The sequence below is a fragment of the Macaca nemestrina genome, chromosome 16 (genome assembly GCF_043159975.1).
Source record: "Macaca nemestrina isolate mMacNem1 chromosome 16, mMacNem.hap1, whole genome shotgun sequence".
Classification (NCBI taxonomy): Eukaryota; Metazoa; Chordata; class Mammalia; order Primates; family Cercopithecidae; genus Macaca; species Macaca nemestrina.
The window spans coordinates 44,715,803-44,735,660 of record NC_092140.1 but is presented as its reverse complement, the minus strand read 5'-3'; the positions used below and the strand labels follow the sequence as shown (position 1 = coordinate 44,735,660).

Sequence of the window (19,858 nt, the reverse complement as noted above, 5' to 3'; positions counted from 1 at the left end):
CTGCACTCATGACTATCAACATATTGTTTATTTCTATTTATTTTCTATGATGTATTCAGTTGATTAACATATGTTTTCCATTTTACTAATTTCATGTTCAGCCTGATCTAATCTATTATTTTATCAATTCATTCATTGAGTTTATAATTTCAGTTATTAGGTCATTTTATGTTCCATATCTGATAATCCCAGTGTTCACAATCCTTAGTGTTGCTATTGTTTGTTTTCCTAAAATGAGTTTGAAATGGTGGAACTAGTGATTTCTATATAACATAGTCCACTTAGATTTAAGTTTTATGCTGGGAATTTTCCATATCATATAGGGTTTATTATATTATATTCAATAGAATCCATAAAAATGGTTTAACCAGTAGAAACTATAAAAATGGTTTAACTAGGAATTACCAGTTTTATTATTTTTTTCCACTTAATATGAGGACAGGAAAACATTGTTTTATTGTTTTATTTAGAGGTGGATGGGTTTTGGAATTCCTACTTAATGCAGAATTCTCAAGCTCACTTTAATTAAATCAGAACATGCAAGTTTTAAAATAGTCTTCCACCACATAAGGCTGTTCTTTCCCAAAGCAATCATTTCCTGGCATTAGGTCTCCTGTTCATTTTCTATTCTGGTTTTAGTTTTACTGAATTATTTGTGTTCCTTTGTCTATTCATTTACTTTTGTACAAACTTTTGGTGTATAAAGTGTATGTTTTAGTTTATCTAAGTTCTATTTGTTTCATGCTGAGATATCTATCAAGGTGCCCTATGTTAAAAATAAGAGTATGGTAGTGTGATCTTAACATAACTAAAGTTAATTCTTCCATACACTATATCAAGGGTCACACTAATTCAGAGGAAAACTCTGCTTGCTGTTCTTTCTCTGGAATGAAGTGCTGTTAATCATGCTACTTCTACAACCAACTTACAGTTAGATAGAATGACATGGCTTTGCCATTTGAGCAGTAATTGTATATCTGGGCATTACCAGGGAAGCCAGCAATAGTAAAATTTAAGTGGTGAATGTACTATAAGGGCTACTTTGTTCCATTCAATTGGTGTCTGTAGATGGTTATGTGATCATGCAGCCTGATGAGAAACATGTTCCTATAGCCATCTACAGATATAGGTAAGCATTAGAAGGCTCTACCACAAATAAAATATTCATCTCTCTTTCTTTTCTATGCAAAAAATGAACTCCTCTATCCAAATGAAAGAGTTTAAAATCCTATCAATTTATGCAATAGCTCAAAATCCATTACCTTTGGATTATGTGTTATCTTTATCAGAAGTTAATGCACAGTAGTCTCCGCATCATGATATATTTGGCTTTTCTTCATCCAGAGACTTATGAACTAATAATACAGGTTACCTGCTCCCCAAAAAATGCAATATGCAGAGGTGGAACATGGTCTACAGAACTCCAGTTACTGTTTCTATCTGGAAAGAGAAAATAATGAGTGATAGATATTGAGCACTGAACTGTAAAAATTAAATAAAGGAATAAATAATAAATCCATCTGAAATACCTCTGAGCAAACATTGTGATTGTTTCTCCCTGAGGACTGGGGTATATTCCTTAATTAGACTTTGATTCTGCTCTCCGGGGCTGACTCCCAAAGACATTGTTTTCTAAGCTGTTATTCTAGCATTCACAGGCTTTAATGTGACTACATTGTTTTATCTATCAGGGAATTTGGTATTAATATTTATTTCTTATTATTACTCGCATTGACACACTCGTATATTGTTGGTAAAGATCTTCTCCTTCAATATTCTCCCTTTTACACATTAAAATTACTTTAATAAAATTTAATAGGTAAGAAAGCTTATAAGAAAACATCATCATCCACATATGCTATACATATGCAATCAGTAAAATAAAAACAATAGAAAGCTATCTTTTCTATTTTCATAAAGTACAATTATCAATTAAGATTCTTCAGCAAAACAGAACCATATATAAGATCTGTATATATATATATATATATATATATATATACACACACACACACACACACACGCACACACACACACACACACACACATATAAAGGGACATTATTATGCCTCATTAAAACTTTACCCATATGTCTGGACAATACCCCATCTATTTAATCTTCTATATTTGGAGGCTGCATGTTCATATAGCCATCTACAGATAGCAAGTGGATGGGGCAAGGCAACCCTTGTATTCCTTTCTCCTCTTAAATTTCACTATCACTGGTTTCCCTGTTAATTCATTGAGGAAAAAGTTGGAAGTGAGGGGTAAATTCATAACAACTACAGTCTAATGCCCACCAGTCCCCTGTTCCTTGTGACTAGATAACCTATCACAAGCTCTGAATCACTGAGCTCCTATATAAAATATTTATTATAAGGAATTAGTGCATACTATTGTGATGGTTAAAATTTGCAGCATAGGCTAGGAGGAGGGGGACTAGAAAGAAGCAGAGATTAACGTTGCAGTCTTGAGGCAAAATTTTTCCTATTTTGTCTTTAAAAGGAGGAGGAAGATCTATCTTGTATACATTCTAAAAATTATAAAACTTCATGTGAAGAACAAGTAAAACTGCATATTTGTATATACACAAATTTTTGTATAAGTTACTTAACGATTACAAAATATTAACTCAACTTTAATTTTGAAAAGCTAAGTTTGACAAATTATGTCAACATTTCATCAAAACATTTCTCTTCTTCCTTCATAGTTATTGACTGATAGCCAGACATATTTCCCACCCACCTTGCATTCAAGTGTGGAACTATAACCAAGATTTCTCCTGTGGAATGTCAGAAGAAGTGTCATGTGATGTGTTCCAGAGAGTTATTTGACTTTTCAACCCTCTTTTTTATATTCTTCAGAATAAATTCATACTATAGTAAGAATCAAGAGTAAATAAGACAAAAAAATGAGGAAATCTGAGTTGTGTTCAGCATAAGGGCTTGCTACCCAGGGTCACCGTTCCTGGACTATTAAATTAGTGATAAATAAAAGGTAGCTGTGCCTGGGTGATATGTGAATTATTTTCTTAAGATAAATTTAGTCTAACACAACTAATTTCCTTAGAAAGTACCTGTATTATTGTCATGCAGCTGTGGTAAAAAATTAACACAACATGGGTGTGGCTTAAAACAATGGGAATTTATTCTCTCACAATTCTGGAGGCAGGAAGGCCAAAATCAGGTTACCATGGTCCAAATGCATCCCTCCCAAAAATCCTATGTTAAAATATAATTGCCAATACAATAATAGTATTAAGAGGTAAGTCCTTTAAGAGGTAATTAAGTGATGAGTGAATAGGATTAGTGACTCTATAAAAGAAGTGCAAGCAAGTTATTCACCTCTTCCAATATGTGGGGACACAGCAATAGGGCACCATCCATGGAGCAGATGGAAAACCTTAACCGAGCACTAAATCTGATGCTTTGATCTTGAACTTCACAGCCTCCAGAACTGTGAGAAATGTGTTTCTCTTACTTAAAAATTAACCAATGCTGCCTCTGTCCTTAACATGGCCTTCTTCTCTTCCCTTCATATCCCACCTCTGTGTTTTTCTTATAAGGACTCTTATCACTGGATTTAAGACTTACTCAGATAATCTAGAATGATCTCATCTCAAAATCTCTAATATAATTACATCTGCAAAGACCTATATTTTCAAATAAAGTCACATTGAGAGGTTCTGGAAGTTAGAACGTGAACATATCTGTTGAACTCCACCATTTAACTCACTATAGTATCTTTTAGAAATTTTATAGAACATATCTTTTTTTATTCTGTAATTGCATTATTTATAATGCATCATATTGGTCATATAAGTATTTAGTAAATGCTTGCCTTTCTTAAGTAGAACCTTCCATGTTTTTGAATACTAGTTATAAATGTAATCTGATAGACCCTAGTTTCACTGACATTAAGATATGAAATTCATCTGTAACTTGAAATGAAAAGTTAGCCAAACTATAAAGGCAAAAATTCTTTTATTTACATTTTTCATTTCTAGGAGCAAGGGATTTGGTTAAAAAGAGATTCAAATATTAAACAACAGTTCCATCGCAGAACAGATCACTCTAGCATGATGTTAAAGTAGGACACTTTCTGCCTCAGTTTCAGCTGAAACATGTACAAAATAAAAGCAACAACTATTGAGACAATGAATTGTTTTAAAAAAGAAGGAAAATGGACTTCCAAAAAGGAACTTATTTGGAAAGATGTCTGTTTCTCTTTCCCCAAAACAACAACAACAACAACAAAAACAGAAAAGAGCTAAGAAAGGATGCTACTTCAAAATCCAACTATAATGAGAAGGGCTTCAGCAGAACAATTTGAAGTATAGGTGTTCTGGAAATTAAAGGACATGGAGAACTATTTCCTGGCCCGTGCTGGGGAAAGATAAAATAACCTGTAGAGTAAAGAGCTGCATCTGCAAAATAATTGTTCTTCTTTCTGGTAATAGTTAATAAGTGCCTGAATTTCAGCAACCACATGACTTCTGTAGTAGTATCCATCTGGCCTCATTTTAGAAGGGCGTCTGCTCAAGAAGAAAACTATATCATAGCAAGAACTTCAGCAGTAAGAGGGTTCCTGAGAAATAAGCTGCAGCAGAAGAGTCATTGTCCACACAATGAGAAAGGTCCAGATGGGACAATCGCTGAAGAACTCACAAAAGCACCCATATCTTTAAGATCTTTCTTAATCATCTTCCACACCTACAGAATGCAGAGCCTCTTACAACATCTCAAGTGGAAAGAATTGCCTGTATGGCAATCTTATTTATCCTCCTCCTGCTACTCTGAGAAAGGAGAAGAGAGCTATGTACGGGGAAGAAAGAGAAAGGATGATGGTCCTTCCCCAGATGGTGATGGAAAACCTGTAGCAAGCCCTAGTTGAAAAACAGGGAAATTTACAGAAAGTGAATACAATATTCTATTGCAATGTATATTCATAAAATGAATTCACTCATGCACTATTTATAAGCAAGTGAATCAAGTCACCAAATTACCTTTTACACAATTTTCTGTGAGCTACCAGTGAAAACAGAGCAGAGAAACATGCCACTCAATTGAACACTCACACCTCATCTTATTGCCCTTTCCCAGTTTCCTCATGTGTTTGGCACAAAGGCAGCCCCTTCTCTTGAGTTTCTGTGCTTTTCCTGATAAAACGATACAGCAAAGTATCTCAAACATGAGTAATCCTCCTAGTTAAAGGAATCAATAAATAAAAAGCAGCAACAATAACAAAAAGAAAACCATAAAAATTTTGGGGACACATAAATGATTTATTTCTAATAAGAGAACATGAGATTCTGACTATAAGTTTTAAAATTAGAAACAATATATTATTGTATCTTTCAAATTCTCTACTAAATTTTATCCAAATATTTTTATTTTTAATATATTTTTATAAAATTTAAGTTCTTATGATAAGAGTATAGAAATGGTCACCCTTCTACAACTTACCTGAATGTATGAAACATAGTATTATAATCTATTATAACCTAAAAATTATACTATATTATTTTTTGGATAATTATTCCATAGAAACTGTTTGGCTACAAAAGGGTAAGTATATGGTTTATACATTTTTATATGAGAATAGTCAACTAAATCACAACCTCAAATTATCTATTGAGGTTATCCATAATGATATTGGGAGTGATTAAAATAGACAATATAGTTTTCTACTGCTAAAAATTTGTCTGTGCATTCAAGAAGCAGGGGATAATAGTATTTTGTTTGCTATTGTCTGAAATTGTATCTTCATATATAAACATTGTGACTATTTAAAAAAAAACTTAATATAAACAACTTTAAAATGCCATATGGTAACAAACACCACATATACCTAAAATGTTAACATTGTAAATGCTTGTCTATTTAAAATAATAAAGCACATAATAAAATAAATATTACATAATAAAACTGACTAAAATACTAAAATAAACTATGACTCACCATAGAAATGACACAGATGCATTACCAATTACAAAATATTGAATAATTTGCAAACAAAAGTTTTCAATGCTTGTGCAAGATTTTTTTTCTATTGAACATTTTTTTTTGTATGTGTTTGTTTTTAGTTCTAAACTAATAAAACTCTTTAGAAGATAGGATTTTCTGAGAAGGTAGAGCAAAATGGCCAAATAGAACCTTCCAACAATTGTCCCCCAATGGAATTATCAAGGAGAACAACTCTCCACCTAGAAAACACCTTCATAAGAACAAAACAATCAGATGAGAGAATCAAGTACCTGGTTGTTGCACAGTAACAAGAAAAGGCTAATTGAAGGGGACAGAAAGGACAGTTTTTCTTTGCCTACACGACCCCTCCAGCAAACCCAAGGCAGCTCAGTGCGGAGAGAGAAACTGTGGGCTTGGGAGAAGCAGAGTGATGTGATTGTGGGGCTTTGCATTAGAACTCAGTGTCAATCCATCACAGTGGAACTCAGTGCTGAATAGAATTCTGCCAGTTCTCATAGAGGAAGCATCTAGACAAGCCCTGGGCCAGAGAGAAATCTGCTGTCCCAGCAGGAAGAACCTGAGTCCTGGCTCACCACTGGCTGACTAAACTGGCTTTGGACACTGAACAAATTCCAGTGGCAGACAGGGTGTAATGACTGTTGCCCTTGATTGAGCTCCAGTACTGCTCTGATCTCAGAGGCTGTGGGCTTGGGTGTGAAACACCGAATGAAACACCAGCTGTGGTGTCCATAAGCATGTCTTTGTCATTCCTTCCTCAATTCCAGGCAATGCAGTATGGAGTGAGACTCATTTTTATTGGGAGAAGGAAATAGAAGAGTATAGAAGATTTTGTCTTGCAACCTGGTATCAGCCTAGTCACAGTTTACAAAACAGAGCACCAGGTGGAATTTCAAGTCCCCTATTTCATGACATTCTTGGAAATGATGCTTCCTGGGAATGATGTTTGTTGGCCCCATCCCAGGACAGAAAAGCATCTACTGACCTCTTAGGTTGAACGTGAGTCCCAGGTGGTTTCATCACCTGAAGACTAAATTTACTGTGGACCTTGACTAAACATCAGTGGCAGTCACAAAGTAGTGGTCGAGCTGCAGGCTTTGGGCAAGACCTGATTCTGCCCTGGTATCTTAAGCTGTGAGGTTTTGCTGTAACTTAGCATGTTGTCAGCTGCAGCAGGAATGGGAGTGCCTGTGTTACCCCTCCCCTTAACTCTAGACAGCCAAGAATGGTAAAAGACTCATTCCACTCGGGAGAAAGAGAAGGAAACGAGCAAGAAACTTTTCATGGGGACCCAGAGAAATCTCCCTTATCTTCTCAAAGTGCATCAGGACTGGTTATCCAGGAGTCTGCAAGAATCACAGCATGTCTGAACTTAACGGCACCCTCTAGTGCTGAAATTACTGCAGTGAACACAGGATTAGGAATCTCAACAGTCAGTCGTCCTCTTTGAATTGTTGGAAGTTTCTCCGAAGTAGGATAGGTACAAATAAGGCCAAACTTCCGAGATTGGAATAAATACCCAACTTCTCAATGAACAGACATTGAGAAATGTCCAAAAGCATAAAGAACATTTAGGAAAATATAACCTCAACAAATAGACTAAATAAGGTGCCAGGGACCAACCCTAACATGATGAAACTATGTGAACTATTTTTCCAGTAGAAAATTCAAAATAACTGTTTTAAGGAAGCTCTTTAAAGTTCAAGAAAACACATTGGATCAATTTAAAAATTTATCAGAGAAATTTTACAGAGATTAAAATACTTTTAAAATCAAAAATAAATCCTAGAGCTGAAAAACACAATTAACGAACTGAAAATGCACCACAGTGTCTTAACAGCAGAACTGATCAAGTAGGAGAAAGAGTTAGTGAGTTTAAGGACTGCCATTTAAAAATAAAGTCAAAAGAGAAGAAAATAAAGAAATAATGTAAAAGACTGAATATGCTTACAAGTGTACTTCAAGACACAAGATCAGAAGGGCAAATCTAAGTCATTGGCCTTAAAGAAAGAGTCCAGAAAGAGATAGGAATAAAAAGTTTATTCACAGAAATAACAACAGAGAACTTTACATATTTAAGGGAACATGAATGTACAGGTATAAGAAGGACAGAGAACACCAAGGCAATTCAATACAAATACCCCAAGTTATATAATAATCAAAATTTCAGAAGTGAAGGAAAAGAGAGGATACTAAAAACAGCTACACACAGAGATAATTAACTTATAAAGAAGGTCCAATTCATCTGGCAACAAATTTCTCAACAAAAACCATATAGCCCAGAAGGGAATGGGAATTTTGTCCCAAGCAAAGCAATCATTTAAGCATGAAGGAGAGATAAAGACTTTCCTTGCCAAACAAAAAATGAAAGAATTCCTCACTATCAGACTTATCTTTTAGGAAATGCTAAACATATAATCTATCTGATATGAATATTTTCTTCCAGTCTGTGGCTTGTCTTTTACTCTTTTGACAGTGTCTTCCAGAGAATAAATTTTTAATTATAATGAAATCTGACTTACAAATGATTTCTTTCATTAATTGTGCATTTGGTATTGTATGTCTTGCTCATTTAAGTTGGATTTTTTCCACTTACTGTGAAATTTCAGGGATTATTTTTAGTATTTTTGAATATAAATTCTTAATATGTTTTACAAATATTTTTTCTGAACTTTTAACTTGTGTTTTCATTCCCTTTAGAATCTGTTTCACAGAACACCCTTTTAATTTTAATGTAGACCAACATATCATTTTGTTTTTTATGATTTTGCTTTTTATGTTGTATGTAAAAACTTGTCAGTTAGATGACATAGAGGAATTATTGCAGTTTGGTTCCAGTCTACCACAGTAAAGCAAATATGTTAATAATGCAAGATACACAAATTTTTGGTTCTCTAGTGCATATAAAAGTTATGTTTATACTACCATCTCTTAAGTGCGCAATAGCATTGTGTCTGAGAAATGGATATATCTTGCCTTAAAAGTACTTTATTGCTAAAAAAAAATTAAAATAATCTGGGCTTCCAGTGAATCCTAATTTCAAATCTTCTTGTTGGTGGAGGTCCTTGCCTCAATTTTCATGGCTGTAGAGTGATGGGGGTGGGGATTGCTGAAAGTTTGGGTGGCTGTGGAAATTTTTTAGAATAAGACATCAATAAAAATTTGCCACATTGGTCAACTCTTCCTTTCACAAAAGACTTCTCTGTAGCATGCAATGCTGTTTCATAGCATTTTCCTGCAGTAAAACTTCTTTCAAAATTAGAGTCAGTTTCCTCAACCCCTGATGCTGTAGCAACAATGATCATGCGCATCTGTGTGAAGAGACCACCAAACAGACTTTGTGTGAGCAATAAAGCCTTTTAATCACCTGGGTGCAGGCGGGCTGAGTCCAAAAAGAGAGTCAGCAAAGGGAGATAAGGGTGGGGCCGTTTTATAGGATTTGGGTCGGTAAAGGAAAATTACAGTCAAAGGGGGATTGTTCTCTGGCAGGCAGGAGTGGGGGGTCACAAGGTGCTCAGTGGGTGAGCCAGGATGAGCCAGGAAAAGGAATTTCACAAGATAATGTCATCGCTTAAGGCAAGGACCAGCCATTTTCACTTCTTTTGTGGTGGAATATCATCAGTTAAGGCGGGGCAGGGCATTTGCACTTCTTCTGTGATTCTTCAGTTACTTCAGGCCATCTGGGCGTATACGTGGAAATCACAGGGGATGCTATGGCTTGGCTTGGGCTCAGAGGCCTGACATACTGTTCTAAATCTTTTGTTGTCATTTCATTCTCTTTTTCAGGTGTAGAGTCTGTCTCAAGAAACCACATCTTTACTTACAGCATAAGAAGTAACTCCTCATTCATTCGAGTTTGATGATGAGATTGTAGCAATTCAGTCATATCTTCAGGATCCACTTCCAACTCTAATTCTCCTGCTATTTCTATCATATTTGCAATTACCTCCTCCACTGAAATCTTAAACCCCTCAAATTTATCTATTAGTGTTGAAATCAAGTTCTTTCAAATTCCTGTTAATGCTGCTGTTTTGACCTCTTCCCATGAATTACAAATATTCTTAATGGCACCAACAGTGGTGAATCATTTTCAGAAATTTTCTAATTTAATTGGTCAGATCTATCAGAGGAATCACATCTATGGCAGCTACAGCTTTACAAATGTATTTCTAAAATAACAAGACCTGAAAGCTGAAATAACTCCTTGAGTCATGGGCTGAATGTGATGCTGTGTTAGCATATATGAGAACAACATTAATCTCTGTGCATCTTCATCAGAGCTGTTATGTGACCAGGTACACAGGCAATCAGCAGTAATACGTTGAAATACATCTGTTTTTCTGAGCAGTAGTTCACAACAGTGGGTTTAAAATATTTAGTAAACTATTCTATAAGCAGATGTGTGGTTACCCAGGCTTTGTTGTTACATTTACAGAGCATAGTCAGAGTAGATTTAGAATAATTTTTAAGAGCCCTAGAATTTTTGAAATGGCAGATAAACATTGGCTTTCTCTTGAAGTAACCGGCTTCATTAGTCCCTAACATGATAACCAGCCTATATTTTAAGCTTTGAAGCCAAGCCTTGACTTATTTCTAGCTATGAAAGCTCTAGAAGGCATCTTCTTCCAAAAAAACAGTGTTTTGCCTATATCGAAATTCTGTTGTTTAGTGTAATCACCTTTAGTAATTATTTTGACTAGACCTTCTGGATAACCAGCTGCAGCCTCCACATCAGCACTTGCTGATTCATCTTGTCGTCTTCTGCTATAATATGCCCTCTTTCTTAACCTCAAGAACCAACTTCTGCTAGCTTTAAACTGTTCTCCTGAAGCTTTCTTACCTCTCTCATATTTCATAGCATTCAAGATCATTAGAGCCTTGCTCCAGGTTAGGTTGTGCCTTAAAATATTGAGTCTGGTTTGCTCATCTCTCTAGACCACTAAAACGTACTCTGCTATCAGCAATAAAGCTGTTTTGCTTTCCTATTGTTCATGTGCTCACTGGAGTAGCACATTTAATTTTTTTCAAGAACTTTTCCTTTGCATTTATAACTTTGCTAACTGTTTAGCACAAGAGGTCTAGATTTTGGCCTATCTCAGCTGTCAACATTTCTTCCTCATTAATCTTAATAATTTATTAATCATTTATAGCTTTTGATTTAAAGTGAGAAATTTGGTCAGGTTTGTTGGCTCAAATCTGTAATCCTAGCAGTTTGGGAAGCCAAGATGGGAGGATTGCTGGAACCCAGGAGTTCAAGACCAGTCTAGGAAACATGGTAAAACTGTCTCTACAAATTTTTTTTAAAAATTAACTGGGCCTGGTTCACACCTCTGGTCCCAGCTACTCAGGAGGTTGATGTGGGAGGATTGGTTGAGACAGGGAGGTCAAGGCTGCACTGAGTCCTGATTGTGCCACTGTATCCCAGCTTAGGTGACAGAGTGGGACCCTGTCTCAAACAAAAAAGGAAGTGGGGAAAGAGAAAGGATTCTCTGTTTCATTTGAACACTCAGAGGCATTTATAGTGTTTTCAGTTGGTCTGATTTCAATAGATTTGTGTTTCAGTACATAGAGCATCTCAGAGAGAGAGAGAGTTGGGGGACTGGTCACTTGTTGGAGCAGTCAGAAAACACACAGCATTTACTGATTACATCTCAGGTATTATATGGACAGTAAGTATGAAAGAAAAATAAAGATTCTTACAATCTATGGCAGGGCCAAGAGTTCATCTTGAAGTTAATACAACATCACCATTACTCTCAAAGATTTCTCCTTAGTTTATTTGATACAATGTGTCCTGCAACAGCTCAAAACTTTGGAATTAAATGTGTTTCCGTTCTTAGTCACTTGGGAAAGTTATTTTCTTCTGAAGAACTCTTTCCTCTTCTTTAAAATGCAAGTAATATCACCCACACTCAATCACATGTTTTAAGCATATTTAGTTATATTTTCTACTTTACTACCACAGAAAATAAAAAGCATTCTAATTTACAAATACATGTACAAGTTAAGGTGAACAGTATGCTTTCATGCATTCCAATATATAAAAATGTATCATCCTTATACATATTTTTTATATATAGGAAGATATATATATATATATATATAAAATTTTCATTGTTGGTTGCTTTTCCCCCCAAAAAAGTAAATTAATATATGACTAAAATTTATTTAAAATACTTACTAAATAAGAAGAGCTTGAATGTTAGTTAACTTACACCTGTGATACTTAAGTTAATTTTTTTCTTTTGGGAGACAATGAATTTTCTTATGTTAAATAGATGAAGTCATCAGTGAGGACAGTCATTTTTTGTGTCTGCCGTTCAACCACTAGAATGATACACACCCACAGACTCTGTCACATATACTCTATGTTCAATAATAACTGCCTCAAATTTTTACTTTTTTCAACTAAGTCATAATGCAAAAAATACCTCTTTTTGAATTTATTAAATTTTAAATTTGTGTATCTAAAGTTCATAGTTTCTAAAATTAAGTGTGTAGACTTTTAAAAGAATAGACCCAGTTAATTTGGTAGAAATGTACTAATTCTCAAGTAAATGCTTACATTTCACTCAGCTAATCTTATTCTCAAATTTTTTCTAGTATATTAGTTAACTGTATGTTCCATTAAGTATGCATTCTGCAGAGCTAAATGAATTTATATTCATATATTAATAGCTTTAGTTCATTAGAAAATCTATATTCATACTTACTACAAGATTTCACAAAATTGCAGTTTTAATACAAAGAACAAGAGCAATTGTTAACAAGAACATTAAGCTGTCTAGTGAGCTGGAATTCTGCAGTTAAATTAATAGGGTAGCCTGTTTACATATCAATAAGAGTATGAAAATCAGGTCTAAATAATGGTGGAAGAATTGCAAATGGATCAACAAACTCTCAGTAAGTGAACATTTGTATGTTGTATAATGCAAAACTGGTACTTACTGATGCATTTAAATACTGTGCAACATATTCATGAATATGCTTTATGCATATCTTGTGACATTAGAGCTATAAGCAATTCATGTTAAGTTTGTGCAGAATATAAACATTATTTATGCATTTTTAAAAGTTAAATAACTAATCAAAAATTAAAATATTTCACTTCTTTTATTTTTGTCAGCAAGGAGATTATTTGGTTAGCATATATGCCTAAAATAATACAAATTTTCTGCTAAACTGTGTTTGCTTTTGCTAAGGCAATTATAACTGTAAGACATTTCAGTCAATCTAAGTGGAAAGTTTGGCTGCTATTTACAGTTTCCTGTTAAGATCCAAAAGTTGATAAGTTATGTAATTGGGACTAGTGACTGGGAATCATACATTCTTAATCCTCTCCTTTAGAGGACAGGAAGTCTAGCATTTATTATTTCTTTCTCAGAAATTAGGAAATTAGCTGTCTTCAAGGTAATCTGAATCCCAGAATTAACTGTTAATTAACTCATGCTTATATAAAACATAAATTTACAAGGCCATTAGTTTTCTTAATAACAAAATAAAGAAAAATATGAAATGGCCAGAGATCTGAGATACACTTTAGATGCAATCATATTTGACAAAAGCTTTATTATTGTTACCTTAGATTATTAGCATAATTAACTTACAAGGAAATCACAATCTAGCCAGATGTTTTTCTTTTTCATTGTTGTTCTTTTTCTTTTCTTTTCTGCTTTTCTTTCGTTGACCAGTGATTGTCAATTTTGACTACACATTAAAATCATCTGAGGCTTCAAAAAAAAAAAAAAATCAATTCACACTGACAGAGACAGGAGATAGCCAAATGCTACCCAGGTCATTGTGCACAGGGGGTTTACCTAAACATGCCCATGGTGAAAAATTTTGTCCCTTAATACATGCGTCGCAAGGGACATAAGTCACCGTGGAGTAGCTCAGATTAAGGGCCTGCATAAGCACTGGGAGAATGGTGTGGGGCCTCCAGGAATTTATGCCTTATGCAGGGGAGGAGCCAGGACTCTTCAGCTCTGTGTGGTAGCCTGGTATTCAATCTGTGAGATGGGAGCCTGTTGGTAGGACCCTCTTTTTCTTTGCTGGGAGCTGTCTTTTTGCCTAATAAATCCATCCTCCTCACACTTCAGTGTCTTTGCGTGCCTAAGCTTTCCTGGTCATGAGACAAGAACGTGTATTTTAGCTGAACTAAGGAGAAAAAAAAAATCCTGCATCAATTTTAATTTAGAATATCTGAGTGTGGGACTCAGATACCAGTATTTTTCTAAGGAAAAAATTCCATTTAGTATATATTTTTTCATTCTTATTTCTGTCACTTGAAAGCTGATACTTAAATATTTCTCCTGGAAATTATAAAAAGAATAGTATACCAATTTTCTCTTCTGATATTAGAAATTTTAACAAAAAGCAATATATTAAAAATCTAACAAAGGTGTGCTAGTTGTATAAATTTGGGTAAATTGCTTGAACTTTCTTGTCCTGGGCATACCTGGAAATGAGGAATTAAAGAGTGTTTAGAACACATTATGTTCTAGATCAACAAGTAATATTAATTGTGTATCTGAGTTACTAGGCTTCCTTTATTTTGAGAAAATATCTGTACATCCACAAACATATGAAACCATAATTTATATTCAGACTTTCTTTCAAGTAAAATGATATTCCAAAAACAAAAAGCCGCAAGTTCAGCTCATAACTCAAACAATTGTTCAAGTGATCTCACTCAAGATAGCCTCATACTTATGCGTGCAACTGAAGGGCTTTATGTGTATTTCTCATTTTGTGATACAGAATATTAAAAAAGACATAAATTTAAGAGTAGAGATTTAATAATTTTTTTAAATGTACTGCTTTATCTAGAACATTCATAAATGAAACTGAACTTTTGTTCCCATGAGACTGCATTATGCAAATGACAATATAATGAAGAAGAAATATAAAGTCTTCCTATTATTATGGAACTCATTTTTATCTTATGGATTCTTGAATTTATCTCAGAAACCCTCCAGTGATCTGACGGTCCACTTTGAGAACCACTGGTATAAAGACAGACAAGTAATCTTTTTAAGAAAAGTAAATTATGGCACCATCTTCTAAAGTGTCTTGTTGTCTCTGGTTTTAGCTTACCCCACCCCCACCTTCACTAAGCTACTGGATGGATCTCTGGTTCTCACTTACAAATCTTCAATAACTTTCCATTGTTCTCAAGATAAATTCCAAAGCCCTTCACACGGCCCACATATCCTTCATTTCCTAAATTATATGTCTGTCTCCCCAACTGCCTCTCCAAGTCTAATGATATTATTATACTCATTTCCTCAAAGCACAGTGCTTCTTTGTTCTTAGAGGACTTTCTACAGTTTCTTTTTTTTTTTTTTTTTTAATTTTTTTCCATTTGGAAAAGTTTAGTTCTCCATTTCTGTTACTTGAATAATTTATGTTGATACAGAAAATTTCAGCAATTCCAGAGTCTGGGTTGATTTTCTATAAATATGTCATAACCTTTTGTACGTTTCCCATGAAACTGTCAGTATCACTGTGCTGTAATTTTGTTTAATGCAATATCCCTTCTGTGTTCATTGCACAAGACTATAAACTCCTTGGGTAAAGCATAAAGTTTGTCTTACTCAAGTTTCACCTTTATTTTCAGAGAGAAACATTTGAAAAATAAATTTTATCTGGCTAGTATTAATTATTTCTTGTAGGCTAACATAGCTGCATTTTAATGCTTACAAATAGTATTCCCCAACAAAATAAAATGAAAATGAAAAAGAGAGTCACAAATTATGTGATTACACTTCTACATATATTGATATATTCACTACATTTTTTGTACTATATTGTGACTAGTGAGCTAGCTGAAGGACATATTTTACAGAGATTTTACAAAGTTTTAGAATTTTATCAGGATAAAATAAATAGAACACTCAGAGCTCAATGCCATGAGCCACCGTGATGTGTCACAAAAATAATGCTACATGACATCAGGAGCGAGGCCAAGGGATTTGTTTATTTCACATCCAATTCCCAGTTTCTTGTCTAATATAAATTTCAAATTTAAATCTAAGAGCTCAGAGAATAATAGTTCATTTAAAAATCTTACTTATCTATTAATATATATTTTACAATTATTTTGCATTTTTTGAATACCTGTAATGAAATATATTAATGTAGTAATCAATAAGGTTAGCTCTAACTTACAGTGATATTATTTATGATTTTACTATCTCTCTGGTAACTGTTAAATGTGATATTTGTAAGAATATTGTTTAGATTTTGTGCTCTTTTACTTCTGTTTGTTTTTCATCTCAAATTAGAAAAAAAATGAAGACCAAATTCTTATTTGCGAGAATTAGTTAACTCTATTTTTGGCTGTCTCATTTTGAGCATTTAACTGTCACTGGGCAGAGTACAGACCATTTCATCCATTTTAAAATAATACACTGTCTCTTTGGAGACAGTCCTGTCATTTGTTTTCATTTTACTGAGGCGTCTCTCTTTAGATTGAAATATTTATTAAAAGGAAAAGTCCAACTCCCTGAGACATGTAACCAGAGGATGAGATTTCTTAATTCACACTGTATCTGAAACACATTCTCCTAGCTATTTTGGCATAGTAGGTTATACGCTGCATTTTAAAATACAGTGTGGTGATCAAACTATTGAGCCTCGAGAGAAACAGGTTCTTGTTTAAATTAAAAATTTATTATTCACTGTTCATCTTTCCATACATTATGAATTCTAGTCATTGTTCATGTTCACTCTTCTTCTTTAAAAAATAATCCATAAAAAGTATACCAGCCTAGTATATAAAATTGGTTTCTGCCTCTTTGGTTTAAAGATATGGGAAGGTGATTTGCAATGAATTTCTTTACAAAACATTTAATTTTTATAAAGGAACTCTCTTGCCTTTTACCCTACTATTGTAAACATAAGATTTAGGTTAAATTATCTCAAAATGTCTTCAAATGCAATATAGAATAGGTTGCCATACACATGTCAGAATTAGACTGGGTAAATATTTCCTTCTGTAAACATGAATATCTTTTGTCATCATTATTTTGCAGAATGGGAAGTTGTGAAAGGATCTTTGTAAACCTTGGAGAAGTATAAATATATTATGCTTTGTATAGATAAAGACAAAAACATTAATTTTCAATAATAATTTTAGTAATCACACAGAAGTTACATAAGGGCAATCAGACTGCCTTCCTGATGTACATAAAATAATTCTAAGAGAGAAAAAAAGACTTTTTACTATGGTAAAAAAAAGCCTTGAAAAATAGATACAAATTTAAAAGAAATCACGAATTAAAGGAAGAGGGACACTTTTTTGATTTTCAAATGTCTTCAGTGAAGGAGAAAAATACCATCATACAAAAGATAGCTGTGTTAAGTGTTTTTTTCTTTAATTTCAAGAATGAATATGTATAATTTAGAAGAATGAGCTGGGTGCAGTGGCTAACGCCTTTAATCTCAGCACTTTGGGAGGCCAAGGCAGGTGGATCACCTGAGGTCAAGAGTTTGAGACCAGCCTGTCCACCACGGTGAAACCCTCTCTCTACTAAAAATACAAAAAAAATAAAAAAATAGTTGAGCAGTTATGGGCACCTGTAATCCCAACTACTCCAGAGGCTGATGCAGGAGAATTGCTTGAACCTGGGAGGTGGAGGTTGCAGTGAGCTGAGATCGCACCACTGCACTACAGCCTGGGTGTAGTGGAATGGAGAGTGAAACTCCATCTCAAAAAAAAAAAAAAAAAAAGAAAATGAATATAAACATATATGAATATATTCACACATATGTATATCAGTTGTTATTCAGAAATGATACCAAATTTGTCCGAGAAACAGTAACAAAAGCTACATATTTACCAGCTGGAGCTGCGGTAGATAATATCATTTTTTAGCAAATAATTTTTTTCCTAGTTTTTAAATCATTTCAGTAATTTGGCTAGATTGTCTCTTAATAATATGTTATCCAATGTTTTTTTTTTTTTTTTCTTCCTACAAAATGTAAAGTAGAAGTTACTATCATGATCATTCATGGAAGAAATATATTTGAAATACCAGCTTCATTACAATTTAGAGTTAAATTATTAATCAAGTATTCCATAACAAAACTTTTGTTAGTAGATAATTGATATGGTTTGTCTTTGTGTCCCCACTCAAATCTCATCCTGAATTGTAAGCCCATTGTCAGGGGAGGAACCTGGTTGGAGGTAATTGAATCACAGGGGCAATTTACACCCATGGTGTTCTCATGATAGTGAGTTCTCATGAGATCTGACAGTTTTATAAGGGGATTTCCCCTTCACTCATTTCTCATTTCTTCTCCTGCCTGTTATTATGTGAAGAAGGGCATATTTGCTTCCCCTTCCTCCATGATTGTAAGTTTCCTGAGACTTCCCCAGCCATGCAGAATTGTGTCAATTAAACCTCTTTTTAATAAATTACCCAGTCTCGGGCAGTTCTTTATAGCAGCGTGAGAATGGACTAATGCAATAATATAACATACTTACCTTTACCAGAAACCACAAATTAAGATACCAATTAATTATTTCTCTAAGTTTATCTATCTAAAAGAGGTTTGTCTGAATATTTAGGAAGTCATATGATCAAAGGATACTATGAGTGACTGATCAAACTCATATTCCATATTTGATCAATGGGACCACAGTCACGCAGAAGCAATTTAAATCTCTTGGTTCCCTAGTGAGAATAGTAAATTCACAGTTTTAATTTCAGAAGTAAAATCTAATAGAAAAATCCAGAGAAGAAAAGTTATTTCAACAAGGATATAATTTGTGGCTTTGATTAAAACCATATCAATCATTTTATCTGAAGATTAGATAATTTTATCTAAACAAGTGTTTTATTGTATAAAATAGTAGAAACAGATTTCCAACTTTGATCCAGTAATGCCAGCAGCAACCAACTTTAAGATTTGATTTAAAAATATTATCTAGTTGTAGCTATAATTTTCATCTTTATGTTTACTTTTATGTACATGACTAGACTTCTTGTCTACTGAAGCACTTTCCGTTAGAAAAAAATCCTCTTTTAGTTGTATTTTCTGAAAGTTACCACAGTGTAGTTTGCTATATCTATTTAAAAATACCTTTTAGATTGTTTAAGGTAAAGAGAGATTCTTTATACACATATTTTGTCTTCCTTGGTCTGTCATTTTCAGTTTCTCTCTGATGATGTATTTTTATATGTATATTTTAAAAGTTCACATAGTTCAATATTTCAAGTTTTTAAAAAATTATTTATTCTAAGAATATTGGGGAAATAATAAAGACAATTCCCCTTTTTAGAATTATCTGTAAGACTGATGAAAATAACACTGAGTATTCAGGGAGCGAAAGCGTTATTGGAGCCTTGACATATGTCATATTTTTCTTAAATACTTTAAAGCCGACTATTTAAAACCACTTTAAAAATTAAGTAAATACTTATATTTCTCTTAATAATCTTCTAGTGTTCACAAATTTTCTGTATAACATGTTTATGGTGAATTTCTATGACAAATACATTAGCCATATCAAGCATTTACAGTAACAGTGCTGATACCTTTCTAGCATTCACTAAGTTTGCTCAACAGTGAATTTCCAAGGCATGGGTAATTTAAGAGTTTCTGTGATTCCAGTTTGCTTCTGGATTTTTTTTTTTTTTTCTTCAGTGGGTGGTGTGGGCAGGGAAGGAGTGTGAAGCATAGGGGAAGTTCTTACTACAAGTATCTCGCCTATCTCTATATGTGCTAGAGGGATCAATTTGGCATATAATGTGAAGTATAAATTTATGTTTTACTTTCTTCTCATTTTACTTATTAAATAAGACACTCTATACTCAGAGACTTGATTAGATTTATAAGTATACTTGGCTTTATTTCTGGATGGTAAA

At 33.7% G+C, this 19,858-nt stretch overlaps 1 long non-coding RNA gene and 1 pseudogene across 2 annotated transcripts in view; both read right to left on the bottom strand.

The window, feature by feature from the left end:
* Nucleotides 1-6,393, bottom strand: part of LOC139359218 (uncharacterized) — an 89,539-nt gene extending 83,146 nt beyond the window's left edge. For both annotated transcript variants that reach the window (XR_011615132.1, XR_011615133.1), the window contains exons 1-2: nucleotides 6,257-6,393; nucleotides 1,263-1,440 (exon numbers count right to left, since the gene is read on the bottom strand). This is a non-coding gene — a long non-coding RNA (uncharacterized lncRNA). The remainder of the gene's footprint in view (nucleotides 1-1,262; nucleotides 1,441-6,256) is intronic.
* On the bottom strand, nucleotides 2,114-2,277 carry LOC139359250 (small nuclear ribonucleoprotein F pseudogene; annotated as a pseudogene).
* Nucleotides 6,394-19,858: the final 13,465 nt, after the last annotated feature.